Genomic DNA, 7,982 nt, shown 5'->3' on the forward strand with positions numbered 1-7,982 from the left:
TTTTATAGTGAAATGTTTTAAAAATCTTTGTCATTTTCTTATGTGTGCATTTTAAAAATATTGTCTCTAACTGCCATAAGGATTCTGTTTAATACCTTAAATTTATAATCATCTGTTTTAATTAATGCCAACATAATTTCAATAGCATGAAACACTCCATATCTGTGCAGTCCCTTTACCTATTTCATGTTGTTTCACAGATTACATTTATATACATTCTGTGCTGAATAACATAAATTTATAATTGTTTTTATAAATTTTTTCAACATGCATAGAAAATAAAAATGGAATTATAAACTAAAAGTAAAATAATGCTAAGTTTTATAATTGCCCATGGACTTACTTTTTCCAGGAAACCTTTATTTCTTCATTCATCTTTAAGTTATTGTCTAGTGTCTTTTCATTTCAACCTGAAGGAATCTCTTTAGCATTTTTCATAGGACAGGTCTGCAAGTTATAAACTCCCTCATCTTTTGTTTCTCTGTAAATGTCTTAATTTTGTACTCATTTATGATAGAATGTTTTGCTAGATAAAGAATTCTCAGTAAGTAGTTGTTATTGATTTTGGTCTTTCTTTCAGGACTAAAACATGTTTTTCCACTATCTTCTCACTACCATCATTTATAATGAGAAAATAGCTCTTAATCTTATTGAAAATCCCTTGTACATAATAAATTGATTTTCCCTAGCTACTTGCAAAATTGTCTGTCTTTAGCTTTCAATAATTTGACAACAGTATGTCTCAGTGTGGATCTCTTTATCTTACTTGATGTTTATTCATGTTTCTTGAATTTGTATATTTATATCTTTCATCAAATATGGAAAGTTTTCAGCCATTATTTCTTCAAATATTTGTCTTGCCTTTTCTCTCTGTCATCCTTTTCTGGGATTCTCCTTCATATGCTGGTCCCCTTGATGGCATCTCACAAACCCCTTAGATGTCATTTACTTTTATTATTTTTTTCTACTTCTAAGACTTGATACATAGAATAGATAATTTCTATCACCCTATTGTGAATTTCCTGATTTTGCCTTTTGGCTGGTAAAATTTGTGTTGAATTTCTCTATTTAATTTTTTTATTTCAGTTTTTATACTTTAAAGCTCCAGAATTTTTGGCTCCTTTTATGCTTTTTCTTTATTGATATTTTAATTTTGTTCACTTATTATTTTTCTGATTTTTCTTATTTGGTTGTTCAGGTTTTCCTCCAATTATATGAGCATGTTTAAGATAATTTTTTAAAATAATCTTTTTGCTGGTAATTACAATATCTAGACATTTTTAGGGATGGTAGTTGTTAATTTATTTTGTTCTATTAAATAAGTCTTATTTCCTGTTTCTTTGTATGCCTTGTGATTTTTTTGTTAAAAAAATGGACACTTGAATATTACAATGTGATTCTGGAAATCAAATGTTCCTGCTTCTCAGGGTTTGCGCTTTTGTAATTATTGAAGGATGTAGTAAACTCTTGGTATAATGACATTTCTCTACTGTTTTTCAGCAAATATATTTGTTGCATATATTGTGAATAAAGTTTTTGTTCTTTAGCTTTTGTTCAGCTAGTGTTTGACAGAGTTTTCTTGAACACCAGGAACTAAAAAAAAACAACAACCAACCAACCAAACAACCTCTCTCTGTCTTTACTGTTTGGCTCTGTCCTGAGTACCTCTTTAAACACTTAGCCAGACTTGCATTAAGGTTAGGGATATGTAGACTAAATAAAGAATATGTGGTACATATATATCATGGAATATTATGTAGCCATAAAAAGGAACAAGATTATGTCATTTGCAGGGACATGGATGGAGTTGGAAGCCCTTATTCTCAGCAAACTAATGCAGAAACAGAAAACCAAACACCGCACGGTCTCACTTGTAAGTGGGAGCTGAACCGTGAGAACACATGAACACATGGGGGGAAACAACACACACTGAGGCCTGTTAAGGGTGGTAGGGGATGGCAGGAGTGAAAGCATCAGGAAGAATAGCTAATGGATGCTGGGCTTAATAACTAGATGATGAGTTGATCTGTGCAGCAAACTACCGTAGCACACATTTACCTATGTAACAAACCTGCACATCTGCACATGTACCCCGGAACTTAAAATAAAGTTTGAAAAAATAAAAGTTTAGGGATCAGTATCAGACAAAACAAAACTCCAAAACACTATAAAACTTAAGGACTTCTTAGGTATTTTTGAACATGCACTGTATAATTGGCATGTATGAGGCTTTTTAAATCTCTCCTAACTCATGGATGTTTTTTATTACCCTAATTTTCCAAGGAAAATCTCTGTTCTTATTGTGTTTCCAGGCCTTGGATGTTTGTTTATATATCTTAAGTGTCTTTTGCCTCAAGCTTAGTTTTCTTAGAAGTCCAATAATATATTTAAGTAATTCCCACCACTTTTACCACTTGGATATGCTGTGCAATAGACAAAACAGATGAAAGTACCTTACATCATTCCTCCAGGTAGCCCCCATGTAGGTTAAAATGGGCCAAAATAATTTGCAATGAAGTTGTCTCTTCTACCTCTGGAAACAGGGACTATTCTCTCACACTGGGAACGTGGGCTGCTGTCTGCAAGACTGCTCTTCAACTGGGGACAGGTTATAGAAAGGGAAAATAAAACTGCCACAATGATTTTTTATTATTTTTACATTGACTTTTTATTGCTTTAGTGTTCACTGTGTTGCTATAAACCTGTCTGTTTTCCAGTGTTCTGACAATGTTGATTCTGATGGCTTCTGCTCATTTTTCAATATTTCTATGGAGGGACAGAAGCTTGGAGTTGCCAAATGCAACATCTTGCTTATGTCACTCCCTCCTATCTGTTTTAGTAAACTTTCGTGTGTGTGTGTGAGAATACAACCATTTAAATTTATTTACATATACTCGTGGCTGCTGTTTTGCTACAATGAGTTGAGTTCAACCAAGATTATATACCCTACAAAACACTAAAGCACTTATTATCTGGTCAATTGGAAAAAAACATTTTCTGACCTCTGCTCTAGACTGGCAAAGTCCAGATTTTACAAATTTCAAATAGATAACTTCCTTTATAGCCACTTTGTTTTTATATTCTACCTTCACATTTAATGAGTCTACATTTATTGCTTAGTACTTTGTATATACCAAAAATTCTTGATCTCTTTCCTGAAACTTTACATCTATTTTAGAGTTAAAAAATAACTAGAACTCAGAGCATCTCAGAAATGTTCAGTCTCAGCAAGCTAGTGAATGTTTCACTGTGAACAGATTCACAGGCTTTACTGATTCCAGAGCCAAAATGCTAATAATTTTAAACATATATTTTGGGTAAAATTGATCTGCTTCCATAACAAAGGCACTGGTCTTACAGTTAACTTGTAAATCAGTTGTGGATGTAAAGGCATTATTGCCAATTCAATTTGGTTGAGATGAGCTTTAGTATTCAATCCTATTATTCTGAGTGTCAATTAGAGCCAAGAGTAAGCCTACAGTATTATCAATTCTCCTCCAGCTGAGAACAATAGACTTGCTATTGTGGATGCCAAGGCCCTTTTACTAAAAATCTAGTTGCAAAAGGCAGATTAGGAGGAAAAAAAGACTTAGAAATTCATCTAATGAATATATATGGCAGCCTTCCAAATGCAGACCCTAAGATATGGGGAAATTAACAAAGTATGGACAGCTGAGTAGAAATACTATTGGAAGAAAGGTATATTATCTAATAATGCTAATAGACTGGGTGAGGAAACCCAGCAAGGCCTGTCAGTCCAGATTTTTCTTGACATTTCTAAGCATGTATTTTTTTCTTCTTCTGGTTATGGGGCAGCAGCATCTTTGGAATGGGGGTCTTAAGATGTTCAGTCAAACAAGGTGAGTCAGATAATTTCTTTACAGCCAGTTTTCACACAGATAAGGTGGAGGAAAAATTAACTAGTGGTTTCTATGACTGCTTCCCATCACTACTCCCCACCTCAGTGATCCTTAGTGATCCATTTGCTCATCAAATCAAAACTAATTTCCCCAAAGCAAGGCTATTATGAATTTGAAAAAGTTGATTATTTCCCAGCAGATAACTTTAAATGTCATAGAGCTTATTTAAAGACAGCTTTTAACATAAGACAAACCTTATGTTCAAGCCTTAATGTACAACCAAATGGACTAAATGAAGCAAACAGAATCAGGCTTCCAAATATAATCATAATTCTAGATTAGGTCTCAAAATAAGATTGCAGTTCACATATTCTACAAAGTATGTTTTGACATTAAATGTAATATACTGAGGATCATTTTTCTGATTTACACTTGCTTTGGTTTCTACCTTTGGGTAGGTGGTTCTGACTATAAAAAAGTCACTGTGAGCCTGCCAGGCTACATCTCCCTCCCATACCCTATCCTCCACATTGCCTTTTCCTTCAGATTCTTATTTATGTATGAATGTTTCAAAATGTTTTTTTTCTCTTCCTTCTAAAACTAAGCAGAGATGTTTCCTCTACCTAGTTTTATTCATTGTGAGGAGAGGCATTTTTTCTTGCAGGTGGGAGAGTATAGATAAGGGTAATAAAGTTCCCATAGTTTTTTGTTTTTATTTTTGTTTTTGTTTTTCTGGGCATGAACTAGTAGTATTTATTTTTTTTTAAATCACAAAGTATGATTGCTGTAGCACTCCTCAGTTCTATTTTCTTTTTTAAAAAACAGCTATAAATTCAATTGTACAGGCAGTTTCAAGTAATCAAAATGTAATAGATTAATCTTGATATCTGTGGTTTGTGGATTTGAGTCCCTACATTCTCTAGCTTGTAGTGTTTATGAGGTAGTGGATGTGAAGAGTTCATAAGTCAAATTCACATATTTGTACTGGTTTCATCATTCATCATAAAATATGCTACTGAACAATAGTGAGTACACTGTCGATATGTAAATACACAAATACAAATGCACACAACATATAATAAAGCAGTTTTTATGATGTACCTTTTGTATTACAATACTCTTATGTAGCTATACAACTACTACAAGATATAAAGTAAATATAAAAGCTATTTTCTTCAGTTGCATGTACATAGATGTATCCTAGAGAAATGCTATTGTCCCTCAGAAACAGTGTTTGTAAATGAATTTTTTTTAATTAGACAAACCCAAAGTACTATACTGTGGAATAAGTTTGTCTTATTTTGTTTTTAATCAGTGAATATAGATGACTAGTTCATTCACTTAGTCTTTCAGAAGAGTATTGATATTAAAATTATCATATGGTCTGATTTTTTTAAAGCCCAGTTTCTACAAAACAATAAATGGTGAGGTTCTGACAATTATGAGGGAAACTTAGTACCAAATACATATGCTATTTCTCCACTTGCACAAGAGAGCTAATTTGTAGAAAACAGAAGACTACAAGTTGGTAAATCAAATGTGTTTTATCATCACATCTGTGAGAGAAGAATCCTTTTTGACTTCTGGAAATATCAAAATTTGAAATGACTAAATAATTGACTTGCCAAAGAATTCATATTCTCTTGTTCTTTTACACACTAGGGGAGAAAATAGTAAAAACTAGCATAATCGTGTGGCAAAATATCCATGAAATAATATTTTGAAAGTTAAAATATGGATTTAAAATAAGACAAATGGATGTGTTTTTTAGATGTGTATGCCTAAAAGATGGATACTGTGGATATCTGATGGCTTTCTTGATTAAGCACAACTGGTGGACCTCACAAATGTCAAATATGTTATTCCAAAATGTCAGTTATTTAGACTCATTTCTCAGCTTGTTATTGATGAGTTTCCTTTTACATTTGGAGGCATCCTGTTGAGGAAACTGAAGAACAGATGTTAAGTGTGAAGAGTCTCCCTCCTTAGTTCATATTCATATCACATTGTTTGAGCTGCCACATGTAAACAATATAGACACTAAGCCAACTGGTCCTCTGCCTACTGCTGACGTGGCAGAAAATATCTAGGAGGTAGCCAGAGGGGCATATGTACACCTGTTAAGTGGCCTGGTTCTCCAATAGTCATGCAAGTATTGCTAAATTTGTTTCACTCCTGGGAATTCAAGCTTCTATATCATATTCCTAATCCATGGCAATTAATTTTCTTTGAATACCCAAAGCAATTTATATTGCTTAACATATAATAAAGTTAAGTCCATTATTATTCCTGTTTTATAATTGAGGAGACTAGAATCTGGATTATTTAAGCAACCAAAATCACACAGTCAGTCATGACAGAGCCCATGATTACAATTCTGTCTGTCCCCAGATTTGTGCTCTTCAGATAATGACATTTCTGCACAGTTATTAATCTGAGTCAATAGAGTCCATAGTGAATTATTAGCTGATTTCAGGAGATCCCATGCAAATCAAAGTCTTTCTGTCATTTCATGCTCTGCCAGTCTACATTAACACAAATCACAGCAACAAGGCAGTTTATTTAAAAATATTAAAAGAAATAGAAGATTGAATGGAAGGATGAATGGATGGATTGATTAAGAGATAGATAATAGATAAATTGATGAGAGAGAGAAACACACAGAGAGAAAGATAAAATAAAATTAACCACACTAACAAAAGTATGATTTGGTATATAACAGAAAAAGTTCTTTAGTTTGTTTGTGTGTTTGTGTGTGTGTGTGTGTGTGTGTGTGTGTGTAGGTATTGTCATAAAAACACAATTATCTAAAACAAAGTCTCAATCTTTTTCTTAAGAAATATTTTTAATTTAGGCTGGTTACAACTGTGAATTAAATTTTATTTTTATTTTTTATTTTATTTTGATTTTTTTTTCTTTAAGATGGAGCATCGCTCTGTTGCCCAGGCTGGAGTGTGGTGGTGTGATCTTGGCTCACTGAAACCTCTGCCTCCCGGGTTCAAGCGACTCTCCTACCTCAGCCTCCCGAGTAGTAATTTTTGTATTTTTAGTAGAGACGGGGTTTCACCATGTTGCCCAGGCTGGTCTTGAACTCCTAACCTCAGATGATCCACCTGCCTCGGCCTCCCAAAGTGCTTGGATTATAGGTGTGAGGCACCATGCCCTGCCCAACTGTGAATTAAATTTATATCTAGAAAAGGTGAGAAATATTATTAATGAAAACATTTTCTTTTTCTGATACTTAAGTTAAACAAGTATAGAAGATGCAGGCTTGTTACATAGGTATACGTGTGCCATGGTGGTTTGCTGCCCATCAACCTGTCATCTACATTAGGTATTTCTCTTAATGCTATCCCTCCCCTTGCCCCCCACCCACCGACAGGCCCCAGTGTGTGACGTTTCCCTCCATGTGCCCATATGTTGTCATTGTTCAACTCCCACTTCTGAGTGAGAACATGTGGTGTTTGGTTTTCTGTTCCTGTGTTAGTTTGCTGAGAATGATGGTTTCCAGCTTCATCCACATCCCTGCAAAGAACATGAACTCATTCTTTTTTTATGGCTGCATAGTATTCCACGGTGTATATGTGCCACATTTTCTTTACCCCGTCTATCATTAATGGGCATTTGGGTTGGTTCCAAGTCTTTGCTATTGTGAATAGTGCTGCAATAAATATATGTGCGCATATGTCTTTATAGAAGAATGATTTATAATCCTTTGGGTATATACCCAGTAATGGGATTACTGGGTCAAATGGTATTTCTAGTTCTAGATCCTTGAGGAATCACCACACTGTCTACCACTGTGGCTGAACTAATTTACACTCCCACCAACAGTGTAAAAGTGTTCCTATTTCTCCACATCCTCTCTGGCATCTGTTGTTTCCTGACTTTTTAATGATCACCATTCTATCTGGCCTGAGATGGTATCTCATTGTGGTTTTGATTTGCATTTCTGTAATGACCATTTCTGTAATGATGAGCTTTTTTTCACGTTTTTGGCCACATAAATGCCTTCTTTTGAAAAGTGTCTGTTCATTTCCTTCACCCACTTTTTGATGGGGTTGTTTTTCTCTTGTGAATTTGTTTAAATTCTTTGTAAACTCTGGATATTAGTCCTTTTTC

Source organism: Pongo pygmaeus, chromosome 8 (genome assembly GCF_028885625.2).
Source record: "Pongo pygmaeus isolate AG05252 chromosome 8, NHGRI_mPonPyg2-v2.0_pri, whole genome shotgun sequence".
Taxonomy (NCBI): domain Eukaryota; kingdom Metazoa; phylum Chordata; class Mammalia; order Primates; family Hominidae; genus Pongo; species Pongo pygmaeus.